General features: G+C 54.3%; 1 protein-coding gene across 1 annotated transcript in view; it reads right to left on the bottom strand.

Annotated features, from left to right (window-relative positions):
* The window catches only part of MYOCD (myocardin), a 29,112-nt gene that overhangs the window by 10,171 nt on the left and 158 nt on the right, over window positions 1–18,783 (bottom strand). The gene's annotated exons all lie outside the window — the stretch shown is intronic.

Below are 18,783 nucleotides of genomic sequence, written 5' to 3'. Positions count from 1 at the left end.
GAGCCCAGCACATCCCTCAGCTGCCCTGCTGCCTCCAGACCCTGGCAGGGGCTCAGAGACCTTGGCACCAAGTCACAAACACCTGTGGATTCCATTTTAGCCCGTGGAAAAAGCTGCCAACTTTGTGTGAGGATTTACAAACCACAAGGGTTTGAGCAGTGTGGTAGTTGAGTTAACACAGGGTGAAAAAGTGGAATTTTGGGGTTTTTAGAATGGGGTTCAAGGGGACAAGATGGAGGGATTTGGGCGTGTCCTGACCTTCTTCTCCTTCTCCTTGCCCTCCATGCCTTGCTGTGCTGGTGACACTTTTCTGTTGGTTTAAGGCACAGACACACTGCCCAACAGAAATGACAGATATTGGCACGTTATTCTAAACATGGCACAGGCAGTTTTTGGTATAAAATGCAAACACCCCCTGAGGGCAGACAGAAGTCATGGATAACCTGCTGGACAGAGCTCAGCAGGGCAGAGAGAGAATGTTCTGGAGAAGGGAAAATAACCAGCCTTGAGAAGCTGATCCTGCTCATTCAGACTCCTCCTTTGGCTGCAGGGCTGGAAATGAGGATTTTACACTCCTGGGGTCACCCCAACACCCAGACCCCGAGAATGGGGGATTGCTGAGAGCATCAGCACTGACCATGGGGCCCCTCTGCCCCTGCAGCCCCCTCCCAGCTCAGCTCCATGAGGTGCACACATTTGTATCTTGGGCTGGCAGGGTCACAATCCCAATCCAAAGAAAATTACATCCTTTGGAGATTGGATTTTGTCTCTAATCAGGATGAAAACAACAAGGTTTCAACTGGCCAGTCTCATGTAATTTGAAGAATGGCACTAGAGCCAACTAAAGTAATTCAGTTTGGATTATTTTTTTTTTTGTTTTACTTCTTATTTTTATGAGGTATACTGGAATAATAAAGTCAGTAGGATACAGAAACAAAAAGTCAAAACAAAAAATCAGGGCATTTCACCAGCTAATGCAAAAGCCAAATATCTTGACATCAGCAGAATGTTTCATTTCAATGTTTTTTCTAAACAGATTTAGACTATGGAAAGTTTCCATTGAGATGAATTGGCAGGAAGGTGTGCCCAGAGGAATGGGGCACAGCACACCTCACACCAGCACCCTCCTGCCTCCTCCAGGATGTTCCTGAGGTTCAGCCCCTGCCAATCCCTGCCTGTGATGGAGCTGAAGCTGAGCTCTCTTTGAGCTCCCTGCCTGGCACTGGGGACAGCGTGCTGGTTATGGAACCACCAAACCATGAAACAGCAAAGTGCAGACTTCATTTAAAGCCCTGTGTGCCAAAGATCTGTGAGTAAGAGAGAACTTCTCTAAAACTCTGAAAGTTTCTTGGTTTCTGGATTTCAGAGAGTGGCTCAGAATCACACCTGGAAGGGCTCCTCTGGGGGATCTGCCCCATGGCACCATGGTGCCTCCAGGCTGGCTCTGGTTCCAGCAAACCCTTGCTCCTGGCAGCATTTTCCTGCTCGTGAACTCCCTGAAACAAAGGTCACTCAGGGTCTCCCAGAGCTCAGCATCATCCCAGGGGTTTTCTCCTGCTGTCTGCCAGCCCTGCTGTCAGTCTGGGCTGCAGCAATGAGCCCGTGGGCTTTGCAGCTTGCCCCCTGCCAAACCAGTGCTCCCAGTCTGAGCTGGGCCTGAGGCCGGGTGGGCTCCCAGGACAGGCTGTGGGGTCAGCCAGAATGGAGACTGGGGGGTTTAGATGGCCCTGTTGGGTGGCAACCTCTGTTCTGCCTGAGTGGCCACCAGCCAGCGACCAGAGAGACCCCAGACTCCACACCAAGCTGGAGGAGGCCAGAACTTCCATCCCCATCCTCCAGGGAGTGTCCCCTGAGACACAGACATGTGGCCTTGTCCTTCTGCAGGCTGCTGTGGGCACGGGAAGGGTGTGAGTGTTCCTCAGGCCCTGGAGATGCTGCTGTGGGCATGGAGCACCTCTCCTGTGAGGGAAGGCTGGCAGAGCTGGGATTGTCCAGCCTGGAGAAGTTCCAATTGTGGCCTTCCAGTGCCTGAAAAGGCTACAGGAAGTATGGGGAGACCCTCTCCATGAGGCCCAAGCGTTAATACACAGACCATTGTTCTACTTGCCTTTTCTTTCTACTTCTTGTATAATTTTTCTACTGACAAATCTTATGGCTCCTGCTTAGCTCTAATCACCATCCTGCTGTCTCTGGAGCCTGCCTTTTGCAGCGTGCCCAAAACCCTCTGATTTTAAAGAATCCCACGGGGAGACACTCTCGATGAGGGATGGAGTGACAGGACACAGGGAATGGCTTCCCACTGCCACAGGGCAGGGTTAGGTGGGATGTCAGGAAGAAATCCTTCCCTGGCACAGGTGCCCAGAGCAGCTGTGGCTGCCCCTGGATCCCTGGAAGTGCCCAAGGTCAGGCTGGACAGGGCTGGAGCACCTGGGGCAGTGGGAGGTGTCCCTGCCATGGCAGGGGTGGCACTGGGTGGCCTTTAAGGTCCCTTCGAAGCCAACCCATTCTGTGATCTACCAGTCCAGGTGACCCCAGCCACTGGGAGTGGCTGCAGGGGCAGCCCCCTGAGCTCAGCTGAGCTCCCAGGCTGGAAAGAGCAGTCCCCAGGGAGGGATGAGCCTCCCCAGAGCTGCAAGGCTGGGCCAGTGCTTGTTGCAAGCATCACACGAGGGGCTGAGGTCTCTGAGCACGACCTTGGCTGCCAAGCCAGCAGCAGCCTGCCCTGGCTGCAGTGCTGGGCAGGAAGATCCTCACCCGTCCAACAAAACCTCTGCAAGCATCAGAAAATGTTCCCACCCCACACCAGGATCAACCCAAAAACTCGAGACATTTCCATGAAAAACCAAAGCTGTTCCCAAATGGATTGCCATGGCACGAGACCAGCTGGGCTGTGGGAAGGAGGACCAAGGTCTTCTCCAGTGCTGGCAGAGGGGGGACTTGCCTGGAAGTGTCCCAGACCCCAGCTGAGCTCGAGAGCAGCGTGTTTGTACGGCCTGTCCCGCTGCAACTTTCCACAGCATAAATAAAGGAATAATCACTTGAACTTGAGCCCGGGTCAGTACCTTAACGAGCAGACTGCAGTCCAGCTTTCCCTTTGGCTTAATGAATATTAATTAAGCAGACACGACTGAGCAGCCCCAGCAGGACAGGAGAGGCGTGTGCAGGTCCTGGGGAGTACCCAGGGCTGTCCTGGCTCACAGGGGCTGGGGCTGGGGCTCTGCTGTCCCCCTCCAGCTGTGACCCCACCAGGGGTGATGGGCCACTGCAGGGTGGTCTGCCCCTGCCTGCAGGAGACAATCCCTCCCCAGCACCCCTGACCTGCTCAGATAAGACTTCAACCCAAACTGCTGCGTTCCTGTGTGACATTTTCCTCTCGGTTAACCGAGAGTTCATTTTTTCCTCCAATGAAACTCTCTTGTGATGGAAAATTCTGCTGCAGAGGTGAAGCTGCTGCTTGCCTCAGTGCCGTGGCTGCTGGCTGCTGCGCTGCTGATCCCCAGGGTGGGTGGGCACGGCAGCTTTGCCTGCCCTTGGCACACATGGGCAGACAGCTCTTTACCTCCTGCACCAGCCAGGCTGGTTCCAGATTCAGACTTCAGAGACATGGTTCTGCTGTGCAGCAGGCAGGTGAATTCACCTGGGGACGTGGCCCAGGGCAGGGGAAGTGGCTCTCCGTGGTGGTTGCCCCTGCAGCCTGGCAGTGCCCTGGCACAGCTGGGAGCAGAACGATGTGCTCCCAGCACGGGCTGGGGTTTGGGGAGCGGGGATGGGCTGCTGCTCTCACGCTGGGGAGAGCTCAGCCTCCCAGGAACACCCATGCCAAGAGTGCATGATGCTCTCCAGATGCTCCCTCTTCTGCTCACAAAGGCAGAGATTGACACAATAAACAAACAATTTGTAAAATTCTTTAGTGAGGGCAAAAAACCCCACATTAACTGGAAACATGGATACCCCCTGAAAGAGTGCAGGAGGGGGGAGCATTCCCAGGACCTGATGTTATAGCAGTGGGTATGGAAATGGAAACATGCACAGCCCTGGATCTGCAGGCAGGACAATTCACCAGAGAACAGCGAGCTGCCAGCCCCCAGGCCCCAGACAATGTTTTGCCTTGTTCAGCAGAGGGGACAGCCATGTGTCTGCACGTGCCTGGGGAGCTGGGGGTCTGTGCAGGGGAGCACTGACACCTCCTCACCCACAGCCCATGCTGCTGGGCTGAGCTTCTCCTCAGGGACCCTTCCCCTGCCCCAAGCAGCTCCAGGTGGTGTGGGCACCATCACCACCTCGTGAGAAGGTTCTGATCACCCACTTTGGTCTTAGCAGACTGTAAATAAAGCCCTGTGTGCCAAAGATCTGTGAGTAAGAGAGAAGCCTCTCTAAAACTCTGAAAGTTTCTTGGTTTCTGGATTTCAGAGAGTGGCTCAGAAACACACCTGGAAGGGCTCCTCTGGGGGATCTGCCCCATGGCACCATGGTGCCTCCAGGCTGGCTCTGGTTCCAGCAAACCCTTGCTCCTAGCAGCATTTTCCTACTCATTAACTCCCTGAAATAAAGCGTTAATCAAGGAGGACAGCCCAGCTTGTCAGGGTCTGACTTCAGGGGAGAATCTGAGCCAGACCCCCTGGCCCACAGCAGTGGGTTTGGGGTGTTTGTATCGTGACAGTCGTGGCAGTGTGTCTGTGGTTCACAGCTCATCTGCCCCAGGAGTGCCCGAGGCCAGCACGACCAGTGTGAGCTGTTTGTGTCAGCCCAGCCCCAGCCCTGTGCTCCTTTCCTCCTGGGATTCATGGGGCTGCTGCCCACCCAGCACCCTGCCTGGGTCCAGCCCCTGAGCTTTGTGGCACCAGGGCTTTTTCCTCCCTTATTTCTCTCCTTTGGAAGCTTTCCCTGGTTTGATGGCTGGAAACACCTTCTACACTTAGATATTCATGACTAGGTTGTCCTGTGACAGGCAAGTTCCAGTGCCTCCACCCGCAGTTTATCCCCTCACAACCCCTCACAGCTGGAGTTCCAAGTCCCACCTGCAGTGACAGACTCTTCCTCCCTCACCTCCTGGGAGGTGCTGTTCCCCTTGAGCTTCAACTGCACCTTTTTGCCTTTATTTACATTTTTTAATCAGCGCAGACTTCTCCAGCACCTCTCTTTTGGTAGCAAAACCATGACTTAAAGTGACTTAAAAGTATTATATCTCAAGGATGTTCCTCAAGGAGTCCCACCAATAAAAACCAAAACTCCTCTTTTCAGCACCGTGGTCTCCTTGCCTCTTCCAGCCAGACCCATGAACTGTGCTGCTCCCTTCAGCAGATGGCAGAGCCAGGAGAATTGTGGATTCCAGCCCTTACTCAGGCCTCTGGTGTGAGGCTCCAGCGTTGCTCTGGAGCATCTCCTGTCACTGAGGTGACCAATGAGCCAGAACCCCCTCACTGTCCCCAGGGACACCTTTCTCCAGCCACCCAGAGCTGGGACAGAGGTGGAGGAGACTCTGGGACAGACCCTGTCCCTGTGCTGGGATCTGGGATGGATGGCAATGCGGACAGACCCTGTCCCTGTGTTGGGATCTGGGGTGGGTGGCAGTGAGGACAGACCCTGTCCCTGTGCTGGGATCTGGGATGGCAGTGAGGATCCCTTTGGACAGACCCTGGGATGGATGGCAGTGAGGATAGCCTTGGACTGACCCTGTCCCTGTGCTGGGATCTGGGATGGCAGTGAGGACAGACCCTGTCCCTGTGCTGGGATCTGGGGTGGGTGGCAGTGAGGACAGACCCCGTTCCTGTGCTGGGATCTGGGGTGGGTGGCAGTGGGGACAGACCCTGTTCCTGTGCTGGTATCTGGGGTGGCAGTGAGGACAGACCCCGTCCCTGTGCTGGGATCTGGGGTGGGTGGCAGTGAGGACAGACCCCGTCCCTGTGCTGGGATCTGGGGTGGGTGGCAGTGAGGACAGACCCTGTTCCTGTGCTGGGATCTGGGGTGGCAGTGAGGACAGACCCTGTCCCTGTGCTGGGATCTGGGGTGGGTGGCAGTGAGGACAGACCCTGTTCCTGTGCTGGGATCTGGGGTGGGTGGCAGTGAGGACAGACCCCGTTCCTGTGCTGGGATCTGGGGTGGCAGTGAGGACAGACCCTGTCCCTGTGCTGGGATCTGGGGTGGGTGGCAGTGAGGACAGACCCCGTCCCTGTGCTGGGATCTGGGGTGGGTGGCAGTGAGGACAGACCCTGTCCCTGTGCTGGGATCTGGGGTGGGTGGCAGTGGGGACAGACCCTGTTCCTGTGCTGGGATCTGGGGTGGGTGGCAGTGAGGACAGACCCTGTTCCTGTGCTGGGATCTGGGGTGGGTGGCAGTGAGGACAGACCCTGTTCCTGTGCTGGGATCTGGGATGGGTGGCAGTGAGGACAGACCCTGTTCCTGTGCTGGGATCTGGGGTGGGTGGCAGTGAGGACAGACCCTGTTCCTGTGCTGGGATCTGGGGTGGGTGGCAGTGCCCTGGCTGCAGCACGGCGCTGAGCTGCTGCTCAGCCCAGCCTCAGAGCCAGTGTGGCCTGCCCAGGAACAGCTCCAGGGATGATTCAGAGCTGCTCTGCACCACGCTGCCCCTCCAGAGCCCCAGTTTTCACACGACCTAGGTGGGCTGTTCCTGCATCCAGCAGCTGCTCCTATCAGATAAAGCGCCGAGGTCTCGTGTCAGGGACTCTCTAACGAGCAAAACGTGGGGAGGGAAAGGGGAGAAAGGCTTTGGGTTTGCTGCGAATTCCAACGGGCTTTGCAGAGGCAGGAAAGTCTTTCCTGGAGTTATTTCTGTCTTTCCGTTCCTTGCGAGGGGGGAAATGGCATTGTAACTGCTAACCAAGATTTCACTGCGCCGTTGCCTCTCTGATTTACCATCCTCAAATCCCTGTGGAAGTGCCTTAGCTGGCCTAGGCCAGCTTTTACTTTGGCAGTTCAGGAGGAAAAATCACAAATGTCTGTGAAAGTCACCAAAATATTCCCGAAGTTTTCATCACTTGAATGAATAAAAAGAATAAAAAGCAGAGCAGAGGAGGGGGAGGGCTGGGTAGGGTGCAGAGAGCAAACAAGCATCGTTTAGAAAAGCATGCTGTTATTCCTGGAAGTTGGTTTGTGGAAAGACAATTTACAACGCCTGAGAAAAGTTTGGCTATTCTTCCCATTCCCATTTGGGGCTGGTAACCACAAGGGCAGGCTCCCCTTTGCCATGCAATTACATAGCGTGATCTCCAAACCCAAACAGCCTCACCCAGCCCAAGTGCTGCTCTCCAGCTCTGCCTGGGCTGGATGAGCTGCACTGCCCACAACGGGCAAAACCCAGCACTCTGAGTGAGGCCACTAGGGAAAATCACAATAAAACAAAATAACTTTTTAGCTTTTTAACTTTTTTATAACTCTTTTTTAACTTTAAAAAAAATTCTTAAACCTTTTTTTTAAAAAAAAAAAAAAGTTTTTTAAACTGCTTTTTACTTTTTAAACTTTTTGGCTTTGCCTCCTCTCATAGCCTGGTGCTCTGTGAAACAATCCCCAAGAGTTTGGGCTCTAACGTGCCTGCTTTTCCCAGCCTGTGCCCTTTTTCTGTCACTGCAGGAGGAAAGGTCTGCCTGGAGAGCCTTTTTTGCTGGTTCCACAGCACAGAGACACCAGCTCCACTCCTGCCTTCCCCTGTGGCTGAGGGGAGATGGTTTTGTGGGGAGGGGGCTGCCCCGGGGCTCTGCAGGGCATCAGGGACCCCAGCTGGGCACTGGACATGGTGGGCAGGGGGCATCTCCTGGCACAATGTTTGCTAAATAAAAAGAGATTTTAAATAAACTCCAGAACATGCATGTTCCTGAACTCGGGCTCGTGCTATTTAGGGACTCAGCAAAGCAAATAAAATGCCTATTACAAAATAACTATTTAGAGAAAATGCTGCAGAAAGATCTAGAGAGAACTATGTGTTTTAGCATGGTCTGTTTACAGTGCATCACTGCTGCTCTGTGGAGAGCTGTGCTGTAACCCAGCAAAAATGCATCTGCATTCCTTCCCTGCAAAAATACTCATGCACAGACATCATAACAGCATCACAGCTATTTTCCTTTCTTCCTGGCTTTTTGTTGTGCTGTTGTTGTTTTGGTTCTGTTTGCTTTTTGGTGCTTTCCCAGCTCCCAGAAGATTGACCTAATGTATCCTTGGCCCAGGCTGTGCTGTCAGAGTCCTGCTGCTCGAGTGCTGAGGCTGGTGGCACTGCTGGAGCCTGGGGACACTGGCACAGGGGCTGGGTGGCACTGAGCCCTGCATTTGGGGCTCTGCTGCAGCCTGGGTGGCACTGAACCCTGTATTTGGAGCTCTGCTGGAGCCTGGGGACACTGAACTCTGAATTTGGGCTCTGCTCTGATGGGATGCATGGAGACAAACACTTGCCAGCAGGTGCAAGTTCAGGGAATCAGCCAGACTGTGGAAATACCTCTGCAGGAGAGTTTTGCAGGCTGGGTGAAGCAGGTGGTGCCAGTGTGTGGCACAGTTTGTGTCCCTGGCAGTGGCTGTGGCCCAGCCCCATCCCCAGATGTTCCAGCTGTGCAAAGCAGGTGAGCAGCACTGGCAGCAATGAGCCAGGGAGTGCCCAGGGGTGCTGAGCAGCCACCCAAGGGAGCAGAGGGCACCCAGGGCAGTGCGTGGACATCAGGGTGTGAAATTTGGGCAAAGAACAGCCAGGACAGACGCCTGCAGCCTTCTGGAGAGGTGTGGTGTTCCTGTGGTGGTTGGAGCTATCTGAGGTTGTGTGGTGCTGCTCTGGGCATCGTGGCTGTCTCACCAGTGGCACAGGGCACAGCCCACTGCTGCCAGCCCCTCTCTGGAGCTGGCTCTGCCCTGCCTGAGCCCAGGCTGGGTGGCTGTGCCTGTGAACAGAAGCTCACGGGGAGTGCAGCTGCATCATCCCGTGCTTTCCCACTTCTCACTCCTCCTGGCTCTACATCCCTCAAACTTCCAGACTAGTTTTTTTTTTTTCCCTTCCCTTTTGCTGGTTTATTGCTCTCCAGCCCAGCTCTTCTGGGACAGATTATTTACTAGAAGGTATTTGGTACATTGCTTTAATAATGAGAACAATTTTTTTTTCAAAGCCCTACAAATATGTTTAAAATCTGAATACAATGAGGCAATGCAACATCATTTAATAGTTCCAATAATATGCCAAGCCTGGGAATGACAAAAGCTGCCAGCAGGGTGCTACAAAGCAGGGTTCAGAACCCCACTGCTTCCCAGCTAAGCAGAAACAGATTTCCAGCAGTAAGACATTTGTTAACCATTGTGGAGGCTGCAGGATGGGGCGTGGAGCAAGCCCGGCTGCCTCTGTGTCACTGCCTTGCAAAATCCTTGGCACAGGCATGCACCAGCCTCCTTGGAATTAAGGCCCTTGTGAAGACTTAAAGGCTTAGTGGACTAATATACTTAAGATGGATTTTTCCAAATATTATTCTAAGTCATTGAGAAACACCGTGTCCTGGTGCTGGTGTGAATGAACAGAGCTGCAGGAGCAGCCACGTGTGCTGGGCAGGAGGCAGCCAGCCCTGGGTGGCTGGGAAATCATGGAATTGTCCTGGAATCACAGAATGGGCTGGGTTGGAAGGGAATTCAAAGCTCATCTCATTCCACCCCTCCCTGCCATGGCTGGGACACCTTCCACTGTCCCAGGCTGCTGCAAGCCCTGTCCAGCCTGGCTTGGGCACTGCCAGGGCTCCAGGGGCAGAAGATCCCAGTGAGTGTGGCATGTGCCAGTCCCTGGGTGCCTCCAGCTCAGTGCCGTGCTCACTCCCAGCTGCAGGAGGTGCAGGGACACGGGTGCTGTCCCAGCAGGGCACCCAGGAGAAAATCCCCCAATGAGCACCTCAGGGAGAACCAGACTGGTTTGGGTTGGAAGGGACCTCAAAGGCCACCCAGTGCCACCCCTGCCATGCTGGGACACCTCCCACTGTCCCAGCTGCTCCAAGCCTCTTCCAGCCTGGCCTTGGGCACTGCCAGGGATCCAGGGGCAACCACAGCTGGATCTGGTGCTGCTCTGGGCACCCTGTGCCAGGGCCTGCCCACCCTGCCAGGGAACAATTCCTAATTCCCAAAATCCCATCTCTGTCAGTTTGACTCTTGTGTCCCTGGGGAGGGGGCAGCAGAGGTGTCAGAGTGTCCCAGAGCTCCCGGGATGCTCCCCCAGGACACACCCACACCTCAGCTGTGCCACACCTTGCCTGGTGACACCGTGGCTCGGGGAGGTGACACGGGCTGGGCTGGGCTGCTCCTGGCCAGCTCTGGCTGAGGGGATGGTGAGCACAAGCCCAGCTCCCTGTGCACAGCATCCCTCCTGCCCCTGCCCCATCCTGCTCCCACCGGAGGCAGAGGCAGAGCCAGCAGGGCCCCACCAAGGTGCAGAATTCCTCCCCAGCTGGGCACTGAGCCTCATTTCCCAGGAGAAAAAGGATGAGAAAATCCAATTTGAGAGCAGTGTAAGGATGGAGCCTGCAGGCATCAAAGGCAGCCACAGCTCCGGGCTGGCCTCGCACCCACCAAAAGCCCTAATAAACTGTTAATGGGAAAAGAGATCATATTCATTACAGGAAAACAAGTTTATGATTATTGCAGGAATGACATCATAACCCCCCGTGCCAGTTTAAACAATATTTGGAGAATTCATTTGTTTTGTACTATTTAAAATTACAGTGTGGGAGCCTATTTAAAGTGCACTTGTGAGAGTGAGAGTGTGTGTGTGTCTGTGTGTGTGTGTGTGTGTGTTGATGTAGCCATGCTAATGTTTATTTAAATCTTTTTATTTATAAAATTGATGTTCCTACACCAAAAATGGAAATTTTTCTGCTCTAAAACATCTCTTAATTGTGGAAAACTATTGTATATATTTACATTTTCCCTCATATTCACATCTGTGGGTTTATCATTGGGCACGTTGCACAGATCTTCACAGTGACACCCAAAGGTGCTGCCACCTGTGACAGATCCCCTGAAAAATGGCAAAAATGAGTAGTGAGCTGCAAAGCTGCATCAGTGCCCACCCCAGACACCGACCCTGGCACTGCTGCATGTGTCACCACCCAGTGGGCAGGGACAGCCTGGCTGCAGCAGGGCCTGTCCCCTCTGAGCTGGCCCTGTGTCCTGGATTGCACAGCAAGATCTATTCCATTGCCTCTTAGAGGTGTGGCACTTATCTTCTCTTATTTGGGCAGTTTTCTTTATCTCCTCCACAAACCAATCCTCTCTCAGGGATATTGAGTGTCACTGCATGGCTGATAAGAACTGTAACATCCCACTGGGAGATGCTCTGCCCAGAGGGAGGAGCCAAGCATTCCTACCTGGATATAATCTGGGTTTTTGGGACACCAGCACGGCTTTTCCTGCACTGATTTCCCAGAGGAACAGCTTCCCCTTCCACTGCAGGAAGACAGCATCCTTTTTCTACAGGATCGCAGCTCCAACAGAACCACACCTGACACTCCTGGAACACAGCAGCCACAATTCCAACTGGAATGCTGACAACACCCTGTCCAACAGGGTGTCAGGTTGTGTTCTGACTCTGTCAGTGTTGTTTTGGTTCGCTGCATTGTTTATTTTATCTTTTTATTTTCTTCCCTAATAAAGAACTGTTATTCCTGCGCCCATATTTTTGCCTGAGAGCCCCCACTTAATTACCACAGAATCACAGAACCACGGAATCACAGAAACACAGGATCCCAGAACCACAGAAATACAAAATGTCCCAGAATCCCAGAACCACAGAAATACAAAATGTCCCAGAATCCCAGAACCACAGAATCCCCACAGAATCCCAAAAACACAGAATCACAGAATTACAGAACCGTGGAATCACAGGATCACAGAACCACAGAATCGCAGAACCACAGAAATACAGAATATCCCAGAACCACAGAATCATGGAATTCCAGAACCACAGAATCCCAGAACCACAGAACAACAGAACCACAGAATCCCACAATGAGCCAGCTTGGAAAAGACCTTTGGGATGATGGAGTCCAACCTGACCTAACACCTCCTTGTCAACTGAGTGCCACGTCCAGGCTTTTTTTAACACATCCAGGGACAGTGACTCCAGCACCTCCCTGGGCAGATGATTCCAGTGCCCAAAAGGCTCCCTGCAGACCCATTCCCAGGGCCAGGATCCCACCCCTGTGCTGCAGAGGGGGAAATTTCAGCAGGGCTCTGCTGTCCCCAGCAGGCAGCACAGCAGGATGACCTGATGGACAACCCCCCCATATCCCAGGGGGATGCTGCAGCATGCTTTTTGGCACATTCCCTCTCCTTGGCTCTGAGCTGAAGGGCCAGAAGGCCTCCTGCCTTTCAGGAGGATGTACCTGTCCTCCCAGGCAGGGCAGAGCTGGTCTAGACACCGAGGCCATAAATCTGCTGGCTGCTGCTCTGTGCAGCACTCCCACCATCAGTGGGACAGAGGGAGGCAGCCCTGGCACGGCCTGATGGGGAGCTCAGTGTCCAAAAACGCTTATGAACAGCCTGCCTAAAACACTGGCAGGATCCTACAGGAATATATCCTAAAACCTCCCCTCCTGGGCACCTGGGAAGCTTCAGCAGCACCTTGGGGCCTCAGGAGCAGGGCTTACGTGCATCCCTGATGGTGTGGGCACCCAGCATGCTTTCCTGAAGTGCTCAGAGCACTCCTGTTTGTTACTGGGCCAATGAGGCACAGCCCAGGACAATTTCTTCCTCTGGATCTTGCCAGACTTTGAGTCCCAGCCTGGTGCTGGCTCTTCCTTGTGCCACGGACCAAAGTGGGGTCAGGGTGGACCCCAGTGCCCTGACAGTGGGACATGGAGCAAGGCAGCCCTGAGAGCTCAGGACCTGCAGCCTGGTGGGTTCAGGACAGCTCTGTCCCTTCCTGGTCCCCTCTCACCACTGCCAAGTTATATATGTATATATGCATATGTTATATACATATATATAACTATATATGCCAGTCATAGTACTTGATCATTGTATAATTTCACATGTGTTATGGATTGTGTATATTATCTGAGTAATTTCTAACTGCCATCAGTTCCTTCTGCACTGCATGCATTGTTTTGCTCTGATGTTTCCTCATACAATAAAGGGATATGAGCAGGACTGAAATAAAGGACTTGGATGGGGTGAGGAGGTATTGTAACTATATTGCACTAACAAGAACTGTCATTAACTATATCACTAACTAACTAACAAAACTTGTGATTCTCTGCTTGAGAGTCCTGACACAGCTGTGCATTCAAATGGTCAATGAATCTAAAACACTATTACCAAAATCTAATCAAGCAATCACTTTGGGTAAGCAATTTCTGTACCACATTCTACATGGGCACAAACCGGGAATGGGATAAGAGTTGCTTTGATTCTCTTTTCTCTGCTCCTCTCAGGAGAAATCCTGCGCAAGCTCAGCCTCTCTCTGTTCAGAGGGCACGTGAATGCCACAAGGAGGTGTCTCTGTGGAAAGCCCAGGACAAGCTGGGCAGGCCAGACCTCTCAGTGGTGGGAGAACTGGGCCAAAGTCCCCAGGAGCTCCATGGAGCTCCAAAGCCCATCCTTGGCCAAGCCCTGTGGGATCAGCAGCATCCCCCGAGGGGCTCGGTGGGTAGCGGTCGCACACGCTGCAGCTGAGCGTTCTCCTGGCACAGGCACGGCTGCAGCATTAAGCAGCACTGAGCAAACTTTGTTTAAAGGAGACAGCTGTGCAACTGGAATGAGCTACAAATGAGTGAGATTCCCAGTGACGTGTCTCCAGCTCTGCTGGAGTCTCCCACCGCCCATGGCGCAGCGCTCGCAGGGCTCTGTCCCCGAGGAGCAGCGTGCAGCAGGGTCTGCTCGGGGTTCTGGCAGAGGGTTTGAGCTCACGGGACCTCCTCTGCTCAGAAAAGGCTTTGGGGTGACACATGGTCACAGAGCTCTGTCCCGAAGGCTCCCTTGGGATGCTGCAGCAGGCAGGAACCGTCCTAGAGGGAACAGTGCTTGCAGAGAGTCAGGGTGGGACATGCACGTGCCTGGAGCAGGAACTGCAGCCTCTGCAGGGGAGGGACAGCCAGACAGCCAGGGACAGGGGACCTGCACCCCCAGCTGAAGCTTTGAACACTGGTAGAACCACCTTCCTTTGAGACAGTCCTGAAAACAAATCAAGACCCTTCCTTTGGGGTCGTTCTCCCACTTTTCAGATTTCAAAAGTTCTGAGTCTTTCCCAGGGCTTGGAGGACATGGCTGGATGCTGCTCCGACCTCCAGCTGCTGGGAGGAGGTGCCAGATCATCTGCAGCAGCCAGGAGCTGGGGCACACCTGGATCCAGAGGGGAAGCTGAGCTCAGCACCCTGGGCCTGAGTGAGCTCCATGCCCAAGCTGCTCCTGGATGAGATTCAGCACTGAAACTCATGGCCAGTGCTTCTGGAGAAACAGAGCAGCCTCAGATGCTCCCTGGGAGGGGCCTGGACACAGGCCAGGAAAGGAATATTCTGATCAAAAAATTCCTAAAAGTCACCTGTCAATTTTTCATAGCAAGGCCAGAGCAGGAAGAGGCTGGAGGAGGAGGGACACCTGCATTGTGCAGGGACATAGTATAGCTGAAGGGGCTGAGGAACCTGGGGAATGACACCAGCACAAGAGACCCAGAGCTGCAAAAACCTTCTGTGATGGACAGAAGACATGGAAAAACAAATATTGCCTGTGGTGAGAGTGGCTGAGGAGAGGATGTAGCAGAAAAATGCCCAATATGTGGCTCTTTGGAGCTCTGGGAGACTCTGGAGCAGCCAAGGGGGATGTGAAAACCCTGGCAGGTCTGACAGGAACCTCAGCAGAGGAGCTGCTCCTGCAGCCCTGGAGTTTCAGGGAAGAATAGGCAGAGGGTCAGTGCTCCTGAAGCTCAGGGGGTCAGTGCTCCTGAAGCTCAGTGCTCCTGAAGCTCAGAGGCTCCTGTCACCTCCTGGAGCTTCCAGGAGAGGAGACAAGGGTTAATCAGCGTCTTGGGGAGAAGGAGAGCCTGGGGGAGCCCAGTCTGCCTGTGGGTGTGTTTAAACGAGTTCAGCTCAAGAGATTCCTTGGATTGTGGCGTTATCTCTCACGGCAGGATGGGGACTGGACCCAAGGCAGGGGCAGGGTGAGAATCAGGCTCCAGGCAGCGCTGGTGCTGGAAGGGGCGAGTGAGCGCCAAGGGAGAGGCACCCGCCCGGGTACCGTGCCCATTCCAGCCTATAAAAGGCTCTTTGCGTGTCAGAAACAGAATTGACTTCCACTCCTGACAGCTCCTAAGCTCCAATGGCTCCTAATAAACTCCATATCTTTATGCAAAAGGAGTTGCTTCATATATACAAGATATGCAGAAGGATGAGGCTCGGAGCCAGGCTGAACCTCCAGGACAAGGAGTGCCTTGGTGTGCTGGAGGTCTGCTTGGGGGAGCATCTCCAGCCTGGTGGCAGGGAGCCTGGCAAAGGACAGCCTCTCCCTGGGCAGGGTGTTCAGAGGGTCTGGGCATGGCAGGGTCAGTGCCTGCCCCAGCAACAGGTGGGTTAAATACGTGGTTGCCTCCAGGAAGCTCCAGATGGACGTTGTGTCCCTGCAGAGCTACTGAGAAGTGACCCGAGGGAACCTGCCCTCCCTCAGGGGTGGCAGAATGCAGCAAGGAGCCCAAAGTGCCCCCAAAAGAGACGGTGCTGGCAGAGAGGCCTGGGCAGCCCAGCAGAGCTCAGCCCCACCCCAGCGCTCGCAGAGATGCTGTTCCCCACAGCATTCCTCTTCCCCAGCCCTGGCACACCTGGCATTTGTGCAGCTTTCCTCTCAACTGGCTTTGTGCCTCATCACTCCCTGTCCTCCTTCTCCTCATGGCTGGGTACCAGCACAACAAAAATCAGCTACTGTCTCCCCTTCCCTTAGATTTCCTTCCAAAAATGAACTTTTGTATGCCAAAGCAGGAAAGCATGGAAGAAAAAGGAAGGATGAACCCTGGGATCACTTCCTGACAGGCCTCCTGGAGCTGTAGCCAGTTTTAATTTACATTTTCACAGCTGTGAGAGGGGGCAGTGCCATCTTTCTGCTTTGGATCCTCACAGCCCTGGGCAGAGCTGAGCAGTGCAGAGGTGGAGGCTGGTGGCATCTCCAGGGGATTCTGGATTTGTGCCTGCCCCTGCTGCCTCCACCTGGGCAGGAACAAGACCTCGTGGGCACAAGCTTTGCCTACAAGTGTCACAAGTGCCACCAAGTGCCAGGACCTCTCCCTCCACACACTCCACCAGCCTGTGGTTGGTGTGATGGGGTTTGTTCCATCTGGCTGGCACCACCTGCATCCCTGCATCCACTGGAGGACAATTTTCAGCTGCTGGATGATAAATATCCTCTGGCTGAGCCACAGGACCCAGTTTGGCTCCCTACAGCTGCCCTGCCTCACCTCTCCAGGGGTTTTGACCCTCTGCAAGCATTAGCAAAAGGAACATTTCACTTGTGGGGCAGCAGAGCAGCACTGGCACCCTGGCTGAGCAGTGACCCATTCACAGACACATTGATAGCCCTGCTCTGCCCCAGAGTCACCTCAGGATCCCGGATAAAATCACAGCTCCCCACTCCTGCTCCTCCTCCTCCTGCCAGGCTGAGCTGCCCTCGCCCTGGGCTTTACTGAGCCCACCAGCTCCCCACCCCAGCCACAGCTCCTCACTCCCCACGCTCCTAAAACTGCACACAGTTCCTAAAAATTCACCTGTCAATTTTTCATGGCAAGGCCAGAGCAGGAAGAGGCTGGAGGAGGAGGGACACCTGCATTGTGCAGGGACATAGTATAGCTGAAGGGGCTGAGGAGCCTGGGGAATGACACCAGGACAAGAGATCCAGAGCTGCAAAAACCCCTCTGTGATGGACAGAAGTCATGGAAAAACAAATATTGCCTGTGGTGAGCGTGGCTGAGGAGAGGATGTAGCAGAAAAATGCCCAATATGTGGCTCTTTGGAGCTCTGGGAGACCATGCCCACAGCAGCTCCTTGCCCAAACACAGGGCAGAGCCACTTGCCCATCTGCTGCTGCCCAGTGCCATGGACCCTGCCTGGCCCTCCCTGCCCCAGGGGTGACACAGGAGCCCTGGTGGCCCTGCCCCACCCTGCTGGGCTGGGAGAGGGCAGCTGGGGCCAGCAGCATCCCGCCAGCAGCCAGCAGACAAAATGTCCCTAAATCTCAGTCCCCCAGGGAAAAGAAACCCTCTCCATCTGCTGGGGCGGCCGGGTCAGCCCACACTGACCTCTGCTCACAGCCTTGGCCCGAGGTTTCTTGACACCGAGAGGCAACGAGCAGAGCCCAGTGTGGAAGAATAAACACGGCCTGGGATACCCAAATTGGGCTGGGAAGGGCCGGGACACTTTGGGTGCATTTCACAAGCCTTTAGATCATTCACACTGGGGCACAGGGGTCAGGGCTCTGGGCGCTGGCCCAGGCGCCAGGGTGAGCTGGCCCTGCTGCTGGCGCGGGCAGGGGTTACACAGCTCCTCTGTCTGTCCCTGCCAAGCTGAGGAGATCCAGCAGGACAGGCCAGGGCTGCCCTGGGGCTGCAGGAGTGGGCAGGAGAGCCACAAAGCAGCAGGCAGTCTCTGACATCCCAGGAATCAGGCCTGGAGCTCGTCCCCCACTGCTGGGGATGGGCAAGGGGCTCTGCCCTGGGTTTGGGCAAGGAGCTGGTGCTCAAGCACTGCTGCACCACAGCTTATCAGGCTCTGGGTCCAGTTTTGGGGAGGAGCTGTTGGTTTTGGTGGGTCCCCATCCCTGTGTCACCCTGTGCCACCAGCTCAGGCAGGGCTGGCAGACCAAGGGCAGCCCCGATGTCCTCCCCATGTCACAGCACCACCTGTAAAACACATTCTTTCTGAGCACCCCAAGAGACTTTCTCCTGCAAACCCTTCCAGACAAACCCAACTTCTTTAGCTGGCAATACATAAACAGTTTATCGGCTTTGCGCATTTGCAGTGCAGCGGGATGGATGTTGTTCTTGGAATTCTGTTTGGTCATAATATTTAGAAGAGGGCTCTGATAGCAAAGATAAGCAGCTCGCCCACAGCAGATGGCTCGTGAGACACTCAGCGGAGCCAACATTCTGTGGGGAACGAATAAACTTGTAATGCAAGTTGTTTGTAAGTGGTTTTAGCTAAATGTCACATGTAAGACTGCACAGACATGCTCTGTCCAAGGTGTTTGAATTTATAGGAGCGAGGATTCAAAGGCAGGGGCCAAATTTGCTTTTAAACTTCCTTAAACAAATGTACAGAGGATAAAATACCTCTGGATTTGCTCTTGGAGCAGGGGTGTGAGCAAGACAAAGCCCATCCCTCGCAGCAGGTCCTGGCCAAGGGGCTGTGCCTGCCACCATGCCCAGCCTGGGCTGGGGTGAGGCAGGGCACCGTGACCTCCTGAGGTCCCCCTGGCCCACATCCACTTTATGAATGGCCTCTGCTGTGCTGGCTCATTCACCTTCCTGCAGAAGGGAGGCAGGGAAACGTTCTCCTCCCAGGGAGCACCCAGGGAGCTTTTACTTCATTCTTATTTTCTTTAGCCTCTTTTTCTTTATCCTCTCTGACCGCACGGCGAGGCTGGGAATGGGTCCTCACACACATCCAGAGCATCCCAGAGCTGAGCTCCTCCCTGGCAGCCAGGGCAGTGTCTGTGCTTGGCACAGGAGATGCCCAGAGCAGTGAGAGCCCAGAGGAGGCAAAACCATCCTCGCTCACAGGGCTCTGTGCTGTGCATGCTGTGGGTGCTTCCAGTGCTGCAGGGCCGGGCTGGGGCTCTGTGTGG

The sequence above is a fragment of the Lonchura striata genome, chromosome 19 (genome assembly GCF_046129695.1).
Source record: "Lonchura striata isolate bLonStr1 chromosome 19, bLonStr1.mat, whole genome shotgun sequence".
In the NCBI taxonomy this organism is placed as follows: domain Eukaryota; kingdom Metazoa; phylum Chordata; class Aves; order Passeriformes; family Estrildidae; genus Lonchura; species Lonchura striata.
Note: the sequence above shows the minus strand (reverse complement) of the source record. Positions and strands in the feature narration are given on the sequence as shown.